The following is a 17,035-nucleotide window of genomic DNA, read 5'->3' as shown; positions in this document are numbered from 1 at the left end:
TGTGGGAACACTCTCTAGGATGTAAGAGAGACTATAACTGGACACCACTCCCAACTGAAAAATAATAGCCAACTGTCACTCTGGCCAGAGGCCTTGAATTAACTGACAAGGTAACAAGGTGAAATTGTTTTAATTAGAAACAACTAAAAGGAGGGATAGGAATGACTACTCTAAAATCTTAACATCTAATAACAAAACCCAAAGGGACAGGGAAGGACTTATTCAACTACACTAATTTAAGCTATCTAACTAACAGGGCCCAAGGAGCTATACTGGAGTCTCTGGGTTTCTGCCTCAAACCTGGAACCTGCCAGGCTTGAGTACAGCTGGGGCTTTTGTGGCTTTGGGATTTCTCACTGCAATCCACTGATGATGTCTGGATGCCAGGAGCTACAGTTGTCTCAGTAAGGGGTTTGCTTGAAGCACCGTCCTCTTCTCTTGTTCTTTCCTTAAATGCCACACCACACAGGATCCCAGGGGAAAACAGGATGCAAGGTATCCTTTGCTCTGAGGTCTCCCAGGCTGGCAACAAGTTTTTGCCTACCACTCATGGAGTCCACACACAGAACACAAATAGACTTCCTCCTCCTTCATTCCAACCTGGAATTCCCAGCTCCAGCTCCTTCCTGCTAGGTACTTCCTAATCAATATATAATCAATACCTAATAACTAGCTAATCTAATCTTACTCATAACACTAACAACTTTTCATTCTCCAGTAACATTCAATATTTTTCAAAGGTATGTTTGACATGTTTCCTAAGCTATGGGATTAACAAAAGAGTTCGGTGGGATGGGACACACCAGTCTTTTCATGGAACAACTTCTCTGTTTTTCATCCATTGTCCTCCTAAGTTAACATACCAAATCAGAGAGGTTTGCCGTTTCTGTTTCCCATTATGTAAGCTTCTGTGTATGGGAATGGAAAATCTAAGTACAGTTTTGTTGGGGGTTTATGCTTAGGAATTTCCCCCATATGACCCCTTATCCAGATTGGTACATAGAAGCCCTTAGTAGGCTTGGAAAATATTTGTTTCAACCTTGCAGGCATTTGCTTCTTATTTATGCCATTTGTGTAACCAAGAAAAGTCTTTAATATTAGATCACTTTCTGCAAGGTTGTTAAGAAATGAGTTTAGGGGATTTTCTGTATCATTACATGTAAGAGTGGGACTTTTCTGGGAGTCTATAGAGGCCCTAGGTAGCCTTCAGCTATTCTTCTGTATTTCCCTGGAGTGTTATTGATCATTATAATTTCAAATAGTGTCCGGGTCCAGCCGGACACAATGGAAGGGTCCGGGAAACGGCAACCTAAGAACCCATAGGGGGAGAAGAGGGGAGACCTTGCGCGTAAGACAGACAGAGTCGTTTAGGTGGAAGCAAGGCTCGTTTATTGTAGGCCTATGGCAAGAATATATAGGTTGAGGACAGAAGGGGGTCGGCAAATACTAAAGGGAAAGGAATGCGGAAAGGGAGCATAAGTTATGTAGAAAATCTCCTGTGGCATCTTACTGTCTCCATCCAAGCATGGCTGGGCCTATGATCAATATCTTATCTTAAAAGAGTGAATGATTAATATCTATTCTTAGAAGAGTGACTATTTTATCTTAAAGTCTTGGTCCCTATCTTAAAGTCTTGGTCCCTAACAATTCCTCCTTTCTTTTTTTTTAAATAGAAGGGCGTAAGGAATAAGTTCATTATCCTTTGGTCGTTGTTCCATCCAAGTCTGTCTTAACACCAGAAGTTTTTCCTAAGACACCTTGTGTTCCCTGGTTAATCCATAAGTGAGATTGGCAGCAACGGCCCCTGTCTTAGGCTACACAGGGGGAGTTACTCAACCATCAAGGGTTGAAGACCTGTGCTACTCCCATCATTGGGTTACCGCCCTGCTGGAAAACTGTAAATGAGTGCCGCCAGGTTGTTCTGTATCCATCATCTCAATACGATGGTATTGAACCATAGGGAACTTATCAAGGGCTGAGTTAACGTTAGTTTTGATGAGTTTCGTTAGACATTGGAAGGCCCAAGGGCCAAAGGTTAAGATCAATAAAAATATAAAGAGAGGTGTAATAATAGTGGGAATTAAAGTGGAGAGCCAAGGAGAACCTCTGAGAAGGGTATTAAACCATCCTTCCTGTGCCTCAGCTTCCCTTTTTCTTTGTGCTAGTCGTTCACGTAACTTTGCCATAGATTCCCTTACTACGCCAGTATGATCAGCATAAAAACAACATTCCTCTTTGAGGGCTGCGCATAATCCCCCTTCTTTTAAAAAGAGAAGGTCCAGTCCTCATCTATTCTGTAAGACTACCTCTGATAAGGATGTAAGGGATTGTTCCAGTGCTGTGACCGACTTTTCAAGAGCTTCTAAGTCGGTTATCATAGCTGTCTGGAGGGCATCAAGATGTTGGGTCTGGAGGAGGGCGGTGGTGCCAGTGCCAATGCCTGCAGCGAGGCCTCCAATCCCTATCAGAATAGCTAAAGTAGTAAAGGGTTCCCTAGGTGTTCTAGGAGAGGGGGAGAGGAGGGAGGCCATACTATCGTCCATGTGGAAAGAGATACGTGGCCATAGCTGGACAAGAATACAGAATTCAAAGGAGGTATTGAAAACTAGAAGAGATATACAAGGGGTGAGGCCAGTATTGCAAGCCCAAAAGCCATTATTCGGGGCTTCCAAAAAGGAAGGGGAAGGGGGGAGGTCAAGAGTGGAGTTACATAAGTGGGCATGAGATCGAGGAATGGTGCCTAAACAAAGGCCATGGCCAGAGACTTCAGCAAGAGTGAGATGGCGAGAAAAGGCGGCGCAGCGCGGGGAAGCTAGAGCTGTTTCATTGGGTTCTGCCATATAGGCAATACCTTCATAGTAAGGGGGTTGTGGACTCAGACAGAGCCAACACTTAATCGTCAAATCTGGCCTGGAAGCGTTCAGGGCAGTATAGGCACCTGATACTAGAGATAAAAATCTGTCTGCTGTACCGGGAATATTTAGGGACCCTTGCTGTGACTGGGACTGTAGCTGGGAGAAGGTATTCGGAGATGAAGGGGAAAAAGGGGGGACAGATGGGATGGGGGGAGACGTGGGAGTCGGTAATGGCTGGGGGTTAGGGGAAAAAGGGCGTCGTTGATCCGAGAGGATGATGTTAGGACCAACAGAAACAATGAGGGGCTGCACACGGAGGCGGAGGGTGAAAAGAAGAACATCATCAAAACCGCCCTTCTTATAGAGTCGTAAACCCCAAGTCAAACCATCTGTCCATTTAACACTTCGTTTCCCTGCGTTGGTAAATGTGATAATGAGGGGATTACAATTAGGAGGACTAGGGGTGCACACAGATGGATGGGATAGATTGCGGGTTATTGATATCAAATCCTGGTTCGCCTGGATCCAATATCCAGTACCAATGGTTTCGCATCCCCAGGCTGCACAAAATCCGTCTGTCTGATCCCCACAGTGTGGTGGCTGATCAAAGCCAGGGCAGCCATATAGAGGAAATTGAGTGTATTGAGTCCAGTAATCCGGGAGGCTAGGCAAGCCAGGGAAGGTAGGGGCGCAGTAGTGGATTGAGGACATCTGGGGGGCGCCTAGGGCACAAAGATCGACCAGAATGGAAGGAAACCACGTCCATTGGGGCCATTGGGAAGAAGAAACGGAGGTAATGATGGCTTGATTAACTGGATTGATTATCTCCCACCGTTGTTGGACCAGGAGATGAGGACTGGAAGTGGTGACCGGAAGGAAGGTGGAGTAGAGGATATAAACTGCCAGAGAAAGCGAGTTCAGGATCTGAGGTCCCATCTGTGGTGTCATCAGGGTTGTGGTTCTGAAAAAGGAAGAAGAAAAAGACTTCTCAGGGACAAGACCTTGGCTTAGGAGGGTTAGTATCAGGGGCGAAAGGTTTAATCAGTCTAGATGGAATCCAACGGGCATTATTAGCCGCTTTATCAAAAATACAGGCGGAGCCCTTTCCTCAAATAATGACAGGGTCGGGGCCACACCAGAGGCCCGTGACGGGGTCACGCCAAAGGACCGTGGCCAAATTAGATGAAGTATGCGGATGCCAGTGGCGGTCAGCAGCGGAACGCCCTTCGGCATCCAGCGTGAGGAAATTAAGAACAAAGAGGGCGTGAGCAAGAAGCAAAGTCTGATTGCCACTTAACGGATAAAGAGTTTCTTGGGCTTTGAGTTTAAAAAGAGTATTTTTAAGAGTTTGGTTTGCTCGTTCGACAATACCTTGCCCTTGTGGGTTATAAGGTATGCCTGTAACATGTTTTATGCCTAGCTGGGAGAGATATTGGATGTAAAATGCCTTGTTCATCTTTTCCAAGGCCTTTCCCTGGGAGGTATCCAGATTTTAGCATCATGGAGGTAACAGCATCACTGGGGCTAACCATAAGGAGCCGCATCTGGGCTAGAATATCCCTGCCCCAGAGATTAACGGGGAGTCCCGCGACTACATAGGGATGGGTAGTGCCACTATTGCCCTCAGTATCTTGCCAATGGAGGAGCTTAGTACTTTGGAGGGTATCTTGGATCTGACCTATTCCTGGCAGGTGGGTGGTTGAGGGTTGAAGGGGCCAGGCACGGGGCCAATGAGCCTGGGAGATGACAGTAGAGTCTGCCCCTGTGTCCAGCAGCCCTGTGAAGGTTTTTCCTTCGATCTTTAATTGCAGAGTGGGTCGGGACTCAGTAAGTTGTTGTACCCAATAAATGTTGGAGGAGCCGGGTGAGGAAGGACCTCGTTTTTGGGCTGCAGCAGGAAAATCGCCTATCATGGGGAGGGGGAGGGCCTGAGCTAAGCGTTTACCGGCAGGACTGGTAATAGGACCATGCGGAGATTCTATGATAAGTTTTATCTCCCCTGTGTAGTCGTTATCGACAAGGGTGGGATGCACAACTACACCTTGTAAGGTGGTGAGCGCCCTGCCGATGACCAAAAAAAACATGCCAGGAGGCGGTGGTCCGAATTTGCCGGTGGGGAGGACTACCGGGCCTTCTTCAGGGGTTAATATTCGGGTGGAGGCGGCACAGAGGTCCAGGCCTGCGCTGCCGGCTGTGGCTCGAGTAAGGGAACTGGGCAGGGGCTCCCGTGGGAGCCCCGTATCCCGTTTCCCTGTATCGGGGGAAGAGCGGTTTTGGATCGGCAATCCCGAGCCCAATGCCAACCCTTCTGACACTTAGGGCAGATGCTAGGTGGTGGCCTATTGACCAGGGGAAATGCAGAAGTCTGCTTAGGGTTTTGATTAGAAGGGCATTCGCGGGCGAAATGGCCAGGTTGCCCGCATTTAAAGCAATTTCGGGGGGTGGTGGGGCGGGAGGCCTGAATGGCTGCCCCGATGGCTAAGGAGATGGACTTGTTTAGTTTGTGGTCATAGGCATCAATGTCACTGCATAGGCGGATCATCCCGTTTAGATCAAGGCCTCTAGCTTGCCCCCTTAAGGCTGCCTTACAGGCAGAGTTAGTGTTTTCAATTGCTAAATGTCTTACCACTAGGTTGTCTGACCCATCCTGACCTAAGACTCTCTCAGCAGTTTCAAGAAGTTTTGCAACAAACTGCGCGTAGGGCTCATTGGGTCCCTGAAGGATTTTCAAGAGAGGTGCTGTAACAGAGCCAGTGGCAGGAACTGCCTGCCATGCGGCCATAGCGGCATGCGCCGTTTGCATGAGTAAGCCAGGAGACAGCCTCATCTGTTGGTTTTCTAATGCAAAGTGGTCACGGCCAACGATCTTGCCGGTCGTCCAATTAGCTATCTGGGCATTTTTTAAGTTAAACTTAGCTTGATTTTCTGCCCTTTCAAGGAACTCTGCCTTCCAAATTAGAAATTGCCCTCGGGATAGGACAGATTGGACCATTCGGAGGGGAGCATGTGTCCCTCTCCTCCAAGCCCTTCTAGGATGGAGAGTGTAAAAGGGGCATTCAGGCCATAATTTTTAACTGCCGAATGCAGGTCTTTAATGTGCTTAATTTTTAATTTTTTATAAATTGGCCGATGATGGTGGGGGAGGCCTGAAGTATCTGTGGCCCTGGAATGTCCATGGGATCCGATTTCCTCCTCCCCCTCTTCCTCCTGTTCGGAGTCAGAGGAATCATGTGGGAGGGGGGTTTCTAAAGGAAGGTTTTCGGGGGCAATCTCTGTGGCCTGTTGTCTAGTAATGACAGGGAAAACAAGGGCAGGGTTCTTACACTTTGTCATAGTTTTTGGCTGCACTGGCTTGATATTACAGTTCAGTGGCCGGAGAATGTTTAACTGTAAGGCTGCAACTGATTAGTTAATGTATAAACCTCCCTTTGCAAGTCTAAGAACTGCTTAAGGTCAGTGACTTGCCTGTTTAGTTGATTCGTAGCCTCTTTGAGGTTATCCGAACCTGGGAGGACTGGGAGGGCAAGTTGGATGGTGGGGGATGGGAGGTTGTAGGGAGGAGGTCTATTCCTCAGAGGGCCATTGTTATGGTAGCGGGCTGTCTCCTCCTCTAGTTCTGCTTGATAAGCTGGATTAAGTGTGCTATCTTGAGGAGGGTCCGTGTATAGGACTGGATAAAGGCGTGGTCCGGGCTTAGAGGGAACAAGGGGCTCCTCAAGGGAGGGATTTTTGATAGGTTCGTCTAAGAGAGACGAGGGACGCTCATTCCCCTTGAGGGGCGAGCTCTGTTCTTTAGTCGAGTTTGGTTCTTCATTTTTTATCTTAGATTCTAAGATAGCGTCTTCAGCCAAGCTGAGGAGGTGCGAGACTTGTTGACTCGTGTCGGCTTCTTTAAGAATGTCACGAATCAAGCCATAGAAAGAAAAGTAATCATCTGGAATTTCTTTGCGGGCTCTTAAAAGGCCATTAAGTTCCTTACCTACTTTGTTCCAAGTGAGCGGATGAATGCCCGGGCTATGCAAAATAAGCCAAGGGCAGTGCTCCTCTATAAAGCAGAAAAACCTGAACAGGTCCTTCTTTTTTACTCTGATGCCTCTCTCCCTGAGACTATTTTTTAGTTCAGTAACGAACACTGTTTCTTTTGAGAGTGTCTTTCCCATCTTACACACGTATTACTTTCACTTCCCTTGCACACACACACACACACACACTCTTTTGGGAGAAACACTCTTGATTTTTAAATGTCTATGGGGGATGGGACAACTTACCCTACCTCGAGGCGTCTTGCTCAGCCTCTACCCGTTACGTATATTTGCGGCCGCGACAGCTGCTCCTCAGTTGTCCGGTAAGCCGTTTTCGCCGTGCCCCGCGTTGGGCGCCACTGTCCGGGTCCAGCCGGACACAACGGAAGGGTCCGGGAAACGGCAACCTAAGAACCCATGGGGGAGAAGAGGGGAGACCTTGCGCGCAAGACAGACAGAGTCGTTTAGGTGGAAGCAAGGCTCGTTTATTGTAGGCCTATGACAAGAATATATAGGTTGAGGACAGAAGGGGGTCGGCAAATACTAAAGGGAAAGGAATGCGGAAAGGGAGCATAAGTTATGTAGAAAATCTCCTGTGGCGTCTTACTGTCTCCATCCAAGCATGGCTGGGCCTATGATCAATATCTTATCTTAGAAGAGTGAATGATTAATATCTATTCTTAGAAGAGTGACTATTTTATCTTAAAGTCTTGGTCCCTATCTTAAAGTCTTGGTCCCTAACAAAATAGTAGAGTGTATTAGTAAGAGAGGGGCCACACGGGGTAATCTAAGTGGGTATTTCCATCCTCCCTGAGGACTGCTTTATAGTCCTTGGATTTCCACCTGCAACCATGTCAGACAGGATGGGTTTGATTGATCCCGACACTTTACCACTTTGGAAAGAATTTAAGTATGTACTGAGTAATTAACATTTCTAGCAATACTGATTCATCTCCAAGTTTGCCACCAAGTAATTATTTTGTTCTGTCACAGCAAGTCTCAAAGACTATTTATAAAATTGCAGCTTTGGCTAAAGCAAAAAAGGCAAGGGTTAGGGCAGGTAGATGGATCAGTGGTTTGAGAACCAGGCTTAGAGATAAGAATCCTGGGCTCAAATCTGGCCTCAGATACTTCCTAGATGTATGATCCTAGACAAATTATTTAACACCCATTGCCTAGCCCTTACCACTCTTCTGCTTTGGAATTCTAAGACAGAAGGTAAGGGTTTAAAAAAATGATGGGGGCAGTAATCATGATCTCAGAATATGCAAAAGCAAAAACAGACCTAATATATAGGGAAATGAATCAAATTTATAAAAATCAGAGTCATTCCCCAGTTGATAGTCAAAGGATATGAATAGGCAATTTTAAGAAGAAACTAAAGCTATCTTTAATTAGAATTGATAACTAGAATTCTGGGTTCTGGAGTCAGGAAGACATCATTCTGAGTTCAAATTTGCCTCAAAACACATCCTGGTTGTGTGATCCCTGGGTAAATCATTTAACCCTTTTGACTTTAGTTTCATCTTCTATAAAAAGAGCTGGAGAAGGAAATAACAAACCACTCCAGTGCCTTTGCTAGAAACCCTAAATGGGGTCATGATGAGTCAGACATGACTGAACAACAACATAGCCATATTTTTTAAACTTTCTAGATCACTGTTGATTAGAAAAATGTAAATTGAAACAATTCTTTAGTGCTATCTCAGATCTATCAGAAATGACAATAGGTGGAGAAGATGAGAGAAAAATAGTTCTATTAATGAACTGTTGAAATAGTGAATTGATCTAACCATTCTGGAGAACACATTGGAACTCTTCTGCCCAAAGGGCAATAAAATTGTGCTTATCTTTTGATCCAGCAATACCACTACTAGACCTGTATCTCAAAGTGATCAAAGAAAAAGAATAATTATCCATGTATACAAAAAATATTTACTTTTTTGTGGTGACAAAAAATGGATATTGAGTTCATCAGTTGAGGAATACTTGAACAAGTTGTGACATATGAATGTGACAGAGTACTGTGGTGCTATAAGAATGCAGAAGGGGGAGGTTTCAGTAAAAACATGCCAACATCTATATGAACCAATGCAAAATGGAAAAGCTAGGAGATCACTGGGCAAAGTAACAGCAAGGTTTTAATGATGATCAACTGTGAAAAACTTGACTACTCTAATCAAGACAATGATCCAAGACAATTTCAAAAGATTTATGATGGAAAAATATTACCCACCTCTGAGTGCAAATTGAAGTATAATTTTCTTGCTTTCTTAAATTTTTTTCTTTTTTGTTATATGGCTAATGTAGAAATATGTTTTGCATGATTTCATATGTATAATTGATATCACATTGTTTGTCTTGTCAATGGGTGGGGGAGGGGTTGAGAGAGAAGGGAAATAATCTGGATTTTAAATTATGAAGATAAAAATACTAAAAATAAATATTTTAAATAAATAAATAAATGAAGATATTTTTAACATAAATTAAAATTATAGAGGGATTATAATTGGCAGCAGTGGAGGGAATTTCCAGACTCATGAAATCACAGATCCTTGAAGAAATGTTAGAAGTAGCAGACTGATGTAAGCATAGTACATACAAAGGAATTCCATAAAGATATTTGATAAAATTTCTACTGATTCACTTTTCTACAAAATACATAAACGTAAACTGAAAAGTACACTTCGGTTTGAGTTCTGATTCCAGTACTTAACTGTGTGACTTTGGGTAAAATACTTCCCCTTCTCAGGTCCTTAGTTTTCCCAACTGTAAAATGAGGGGATTGCATTAGAGCTAAGTTTCGTTAGAGTTCCAAAATCTATTGTTGTTGTTTGTCCTTTGTTTTCAAAGAGGATCAATTATATCATGCAGTGATGTCTTGACTTGTGCATGAATTGGATTTCAGTGAGGTGGAGTTGCACAAAGTTGTCAGCCTCAATCTTTCTTTTAGAGTCACTGAAGTTCAATGGCAAGTCAAGTCATATGCCAAAGAGATCAAAGACAGAGGAAAAGAATCTACTTGTACAAAAATATTTATAGCCTCTCTTTTTGTGTTGACAAAAAACTGGAAACTGAACAGATGACCATCAGTTGGGGAATAGCTGAACAAGTTGTGCTATATGATTATAATGGAATACTATTGAGCCAAAAAATGATAAGACAATTACTAAAACATTTGGAAAGACATATATGAAATGACACAAAGTGAAGTGAGCAGAAGCAGGAGGACATTGTACCCAGTAACAGCAATAGTGTATGATCATCAGTTGTGAATGACTTGTCTATTATAAGTAATACAAGGATCCAGGAGAACTCCAAGGGACACATGATGAAAAAGACTATTCACTGCCACAGAAGGAATTGAAGGATTCTAAATGCAGACCAGAATATTCATTTCACTTTATTTCCTCCATGAATTTTTCTCTAGTGTAAGCAATATGTATTTTATTCTACAATCAGAGGAACATGGAAATGCATATTGTCTAATAACACATATACAGCCTATATCATATTGCCTGTTGTCTTAAGGAGGGGTGGGAGACAGGGAGAGAACATGGACCACAAACTGACAAAAATATTATAAAAAATATAAACAGGTAAATTTTTTTAAGAATTTAGAAAAAAAAAGAAAAAAGTCAGGACAACTGATGGTGTCCTAGGATATAGGGGATGACCTTGGCATCTTCGACGTCTGACCAATCTCTGGGCACTCTACAGTTCCTGCTTAACCTGCCTTCATGTTCACTAGAATAAATTGTTCTCATCCACCCATTTTGCTGTGGGTAGTCTATACATATTTGGAGTAGACGTCTCCCTAAGTCATTGACCCATTTGAGGCCTGTTAACCTGGTTTAGATCATCTGCCAAGATGGTTTTTCTGGGGTTTAGACACTATACATACTACAGCTTCTTGGAGTCAGAGGTGAGAGTTTGATAGACATCAAAGATGGATGAGCAGTCCCAAAAAATAACTCAGAAAGCCTTCACACCTGAGATACTAGTTCTCCCTGAACATCCAAAGTATTACTCTAAAATCTAAATTCTGTTCTTATATGATCATATCCTAGCAATCTAATTCTTGGTCATAAGTCACCCCAATATTTACTAGCACTCATTTATACACATAAATTCTGATATGGTTATGTTAAATCAGTTTCATTACTTTAATGTTGCATATTTTATTTCTTATTGTGAAGAAAGGAAGGAAGGAGCAATAAATCAGCTCTGATTTGTAGCATTTGCTGTTTCTGAGATGTAAATATCCACACTGAAAATTTAACAATTCAAGCCTGCATCACCTGGCTCCACCTGGCTCCAGTATACCAATTGGTTAATTCTTGGCATTGATTGACATTTCTCTTATTATTAGTGAACTTTTTTGAGAAATATTTGCTATCATCTTTTGATCAATTTACCACTGGGGATTGGCTTTCAGTTTAATATTTAAATAAATAAAACAGAAAAAAACCTCATTGAATTATACATATCTGGTATTAAGAAAGTCATAGTTTTTTTTCATCTTTGCTTCAGAACAAGTTATTTGCCTTGATGTATTAATCACAAAGTTCCTGTAAATAATATCTCAATTAATAACTATTTTAAGCCTGTGGTAGTTAGGTGCGTTCTCTTTGTTTTATTCAGCAACAGGTGTCTGTAAAGAAGTTTACAGTTTACAATAATTTGCAGTACAATAATACTTGTTAACCCTTTGAGATAATTTTTACGAATATTATCTATATTTTCAAGATGTGGATATGGAAACTTAGGTCGTTAAAGTAGCTTCTCTAGAGTCATACAAAGAATAATCTTCAAAGTAGAAAGCCAAACCCAGATCTCCTAACTAAAACTCATTGCACTATGTCATATTGAGTATGTAAAAGTGGCCTGCCTCTTTATCCCACAGTGAAAGTACTTGGTAGATTTAACACTTCCTACAAATAAATTAAAAATGTACACTCCCAAAAAACTTAGCCTTCTCCATAGGCATTTGCTATAGATCCCCATGAAAAATGACAAGAACATTTTATATATCTTTCATTATGTCATAAGAGTATCACAATATTTTGTTGTATCTTATTGAGAATGTTTGAAAATTAGAGATACCTGGGAATATGTATCTAGCTTGGAATTAAGCTGAATTTTTATAATAGTAATAATTCACATTTATTTAGTACTTTGTGTTTTGGCTATATGCTTTCTTTATATGTATAACATATGTTTTAAAATGTTATGTGTAATTATATGTGATATATAATATAAGCTATGTAATTAAATACTTAATTTAATTAGTTATTTAAATCAATTAATTTAAATAATTAAATATTATCTAAACTCAGTACTCCTTTGTTAGGCTTAATACAAGAACTATCCATTCCATCATTCTACTTCCTTACACTGCCCAAGTTTCTGTCATTATCCTTAAAAAATTATAGCTCCAGGGTCACCTGGGTAGCTCAGTGTATTGAGAGTCAGGTCTAGAGACGGGAGGTCCTAGGTTCAAATCTGGCCTCAGATACTTCCCAGCTGTGTGACCCTGGGCAAGTCACTTGACCCCCATTGCCCACCCTTACCACTCTCCCACCAAGGAGCCAATATACAGAAGTAAAGGGTTTAAAAAAAAGAATTAAAAAAAATTATAGCTCCAGGAGGAATATTATGCCTTCTGTTCATCAGTGAAGCAGCTTTGTCTAATACAAGTAGCCTGGAATTTGTGAACTTTAAAAAAATGTCTATAAGTGTATTTCTGTAATTAGTTTCCTTGTTAATCCTACATATTTTATTTTATACTTCTAAAAATATTATTCTGACACACTGTGTATTTAATACTAATACAGGAAAAGCTGACAAATATAGTCTATGTTTCCCTGAAAAAGTTATTTAACCTTTCTGTGCCCCAGGTGAGTTGTCTTTATCCACAGAATTTCATTACTAAAAATTCTCTTTAACAATGAAATCAGAAGTCCATTTTCCATCTCTTCCCCTCCAAAATGTACACTACTCCCTTATCCCTAGTGAGTTGTTTGAGATTCTTCTACTTCTACAACAGAATTTTTTTATTTGTCATAAGAGTTAATAAAGAATATTGCAAACCCTCTACACAATTTAGTTGTTAATTTGTTTCAGCCATGTCCAATTATTTGCAACTCCATTTAGGATTTTCTTGGCAAAAATCATGGAGTAGTTTGCCATTTCCTTCTCTAGTTCACTTTACAGATTAGGAGTATGAGGCGAACAGAGTTGAATGACTCGCCCAGGATCACACAGCTAGTAAGTATCTGAATCCAGATTTAAACTCAGACCTTTCTGACTCCAGGCCCAGGACTCTATCTACTACACCACCTAGATGTTTCCACACAATAGACTGGTTCTAATATGCCTGTTTTACAGGTGCTAATCTAGTAAGGAACTGTAAGATGAGTGATAGTTGAGCTGGCAAAAAAAAAAATCTAGAAACCCTCAGTCTCCAAATCTCCTATCTAATTCCTATACAGAACCCAAGATCATCCCCTGTCAAATTATTTATAGGAGATTGATTCACTTGCTTAATGTGACAAGAAATATTTCTAATTATATCCATTTACAGCCACAGTCATTGCATATTAAGCTAGGAGATTGCCAAAAATGTTTTGCCAAAAATGTTTTAAGCAATGAAAGCAGAGGAGGCTGCTGTGTTTGCAAATTGGTCTCTATAAAAGTGCTACTGGGGTGGCTCAGTCCTGTCCTTCCTCAAAATCTTTTAAGGTTTGTGCCCACATACATATGCATGTCTAGAAGTATTCATATTTGTGGGAATAGGGGGAAATGATATATGAACTTCCCATGAAGGATCTTCCCCCAGATGAGAATTTTAATCCATCTGGATATTGTACAGATACATCACTGAGCCACAACAGTTATTTCCTGGAATTTTAATGTTACATCCCTAATGATCCTGGTGCTTTAATGATTCCAGCTTTCAGCCCCTATCTGACAATCATATCATCACTAAGTAGCATCTCGTGATTAAATAAACTGTGTTTTCTCTCTTCCTGCCGATCCCTTGCAGTGATCTGCTTCGAACCTGCATCTTCTTCATCTGGTATCATAAGAGGTAAGAGCCTAATTTAATCATACCATATAATAATAGTAATAATAATGTTTTGCATTGGTAAAGTGCTTTATTGTTCATAGTGTTTTCACATTCTTTGCCTTATTTAATCCTTACAGTAGCTCTGAGATAGGCAGGGACAGCATTACTATCCTATCTTACAAATGAGAACCCTGAAACCTACAGGACTGAAGTGACTTGTCCAACATACTGCAGCTAGTTAATGATGATTCTCTCTGAACAAAAGAACAATGATATTGTTGCCCATTAATGAGTAACTTCTTTGTGTATTAATATTAAAAATAAGAACATAAGAAGCAAATGATCGTTTGAAATGGCTACTCTTGTTCTAAGGCTAGAGCAACAAACTTGTGAAGGAAATATATCATTTTAGACAGACTATAAGCTTCTTGAAGGTAGGGACTGTTTTGGTTTGGTCTTTGTATTCTTGGTGCCTGACATGTAGAAGTCCTGACATTTTAATTAACTCTTGCTACTTGGGTAAGATCATAACCTCTCTCTTGGTTTACAAGTCATAAAATGGAAATTGCATATATCATTTTCCTGATCCCCAAAATAGTTGGGAAGCTGTGTTAGTAAATGAATTCATAATTGCCTAGTGACCAAAAACATTAGCAGAAGACAGAATGGCCTTTCTCTTATGAAGAAAGTCACTAACCTCTATATAGGTTCAAAATCTGCCTTTTGGCAATTTTTCAAATTTGCTTTCTATCATATGAATGAATTATTATTAGATATATAGGGTGATGCAGATCCCATCAAGGTATACTTGATTGTCTTTGAGAAATCTGGGATCTAGTGATAGATAGATACATAGATAAAATCATTGGACACTGCTGAGGTAATGATTATTCTTTGTTAACAATTAATTGCTCCACAAATTACTCTGTATTTTATTCTAAGGAATAAATAGAGAAAGGAGAAACAAGAAATGGATTTTAGGAATCTCTTTTTCACTTGCTGCTTAATGCCTCTGCTGTCAATGGTAATATTCCTCAAAGTTTTGTGGAACATACTTAGGAAGGCAAATTAAAGACTTAATTTTGCATTGAAACTTCAGACCAGCCATATTTTGCAGGACAGGGGAAGGGGAAGGTCAGTGTATTTTGAAGATTAATAAAAAATAAGCTAAGTAATGAATAAAAACTTGAATGTAAAATAATTTCCATGTGTAAACAAGTCAAAGACAAAATCTAAATTGGGCAAAACATTTTGATCTAGGACTTAAAAGTACTAGATTCCAATTGCAGTTCTGCCATTCTATGTTCTTGGACAAATTACTTTTCTTACCTGTGCCCTATTTTCCTTCTCTACAAAATGAGAGAATTGGACTAGATAGTCACAAAAGTCCTTTTTATCTCTAACAATTTATGACACTACCCAGGAAACATCTTTGATTCAGAACCTGTGCTCCATTCAACTCTCTAAAATTAAAGGTTGCAAATTGGTAGAGGGAATTTACTCACCAGGAGTTCTCCACACTGATGAAATCACAGGTGCAGACCAAAAATTAAGAAAACAAAAAAACATACACACTCAATATTCCACAGGTAATATGAAGCTGGGTAAAAAACATTCTGATGATAGCAATCTTTTCTTCATCCATAAACCAACTTGAGGAATACAATTATGCCAAAAAGAAAAATATATATATTCTTAGAACTATTAACTGAATTTTCATATTGAACAAAATGAGTCATTAGTCATTCAGTCTTCATTGAATTATTTTCTTACCTCCATCCAGTTTGTTCCTTGATTGTATTTAAGGCATTTCTATGTTAGCTATTTCCTAGTAACAACTAGATTTAATATGCCTTTAGTTATACAGATAATTTATGACAATTTCTTAGAATGACTTGGATTAGAAGGGAATCCACTTCATTTGGGTTCTTTGAAAATTCCCCTTTTAAACTCATTAGCTTCTTGAAAGTAATGAATTTTAGTTTAGTTTCATCACATCAGTGTCTATTACATGGCTTTGCACATCCCAGGTGTTCACAAACCTGTTGACTGACTGAAATTTCAGTTCCCTTGCACTTTCAACTGAGGGCTCAAAATACACAACATAGGATTGGATTTAACATGTCATAAAAAACTAAGCTGTTAAAACACAAGGCTTCAAAATCAGTGATTTGATCTTGTCAGGCAGATCTAGTAGCACTGAAGAGTGATCACTGAACAAAAGCCAATAAAAGGAAGTAAAAATGGCAAATGGTCTCTCTGAAGCTAACTCAGCAGGACTATTTTCCATCCCAAATGGGATCATCCTTTTAACAACTGGAATGAGCTATGGTTGCTTTTTTTTTCATCTAGACTTATTTTTCCATCTGTGTAAAGAACTCCTGTGATGGAAATTTCCTGCACCAGTGCAACCTGGCAACTCATCTACAACTAACAGTCTTAAAGAGTTATGGAAGTATTGAAAGGTTAAGTGATTTGCCTATGTACACACTATCCAGAACATGCCAGAGGCTGACTGGAGATAATAAGATATAAATTAAATCATGGCTGCCTTCAAGAAACTTACACATAAACATATAAGTCTATCAAAAATGTATATATTTTGGAGTAAATCTGGGGCATAATTATTATAGGGAATTCCTAATTAAGAAACTCCCTCTTCCAATTCAAGCCAGTGCCTACTCTATAGGTTAAGGTCTTCAAGAATTGCCTGGAGTCCTTAGACTTTAAATGATTTGCTCAGTCATAAAGCCAATATGTACCAAAGATAGCTGAGGTTTTTGTGATTCCAAGGCAATCTCTCTAACAACTATGCCATTCTACCTCTCACATATCAAACCCAGTGTAAAAATTAAAAATTCAGAGAGGTCTGGAAGCATTAAAGGGACACTTGTGTGGATTGGGGGTGGGGAGAATCTCAAGAATAGCCTTCTTTAGAAGATGGCAAGGCATTTTGTTATTCTACCCTTCAGGTTCCTTCTCTAGAAAATGAAGAGGTTAAGCTACTAAGTTAAGTGATCTTTAAGTTCCCTTTCATCTCAAAAATCTCCTGATTCTATATTTATTCCCCTTCAGGTCCCTTACTG

The sequence above is a fragment of the Gracilinanus agilis genome, chromosome 4, assembly GCF_016433145.1.
Source record: "Gracilinanus agilis isolate LMUSP501 chromosome 4, AgileGrace, whole genome shotgun sequence".
NCBI lineage: Eukaryota > Metazoa > Chordata > Mammalia > Didelphimorphia > Didelphidae > Gracilinanus > Gracilinanus agilis.
Note: the sequence above shows the minus strand (reverse complement) of the source record.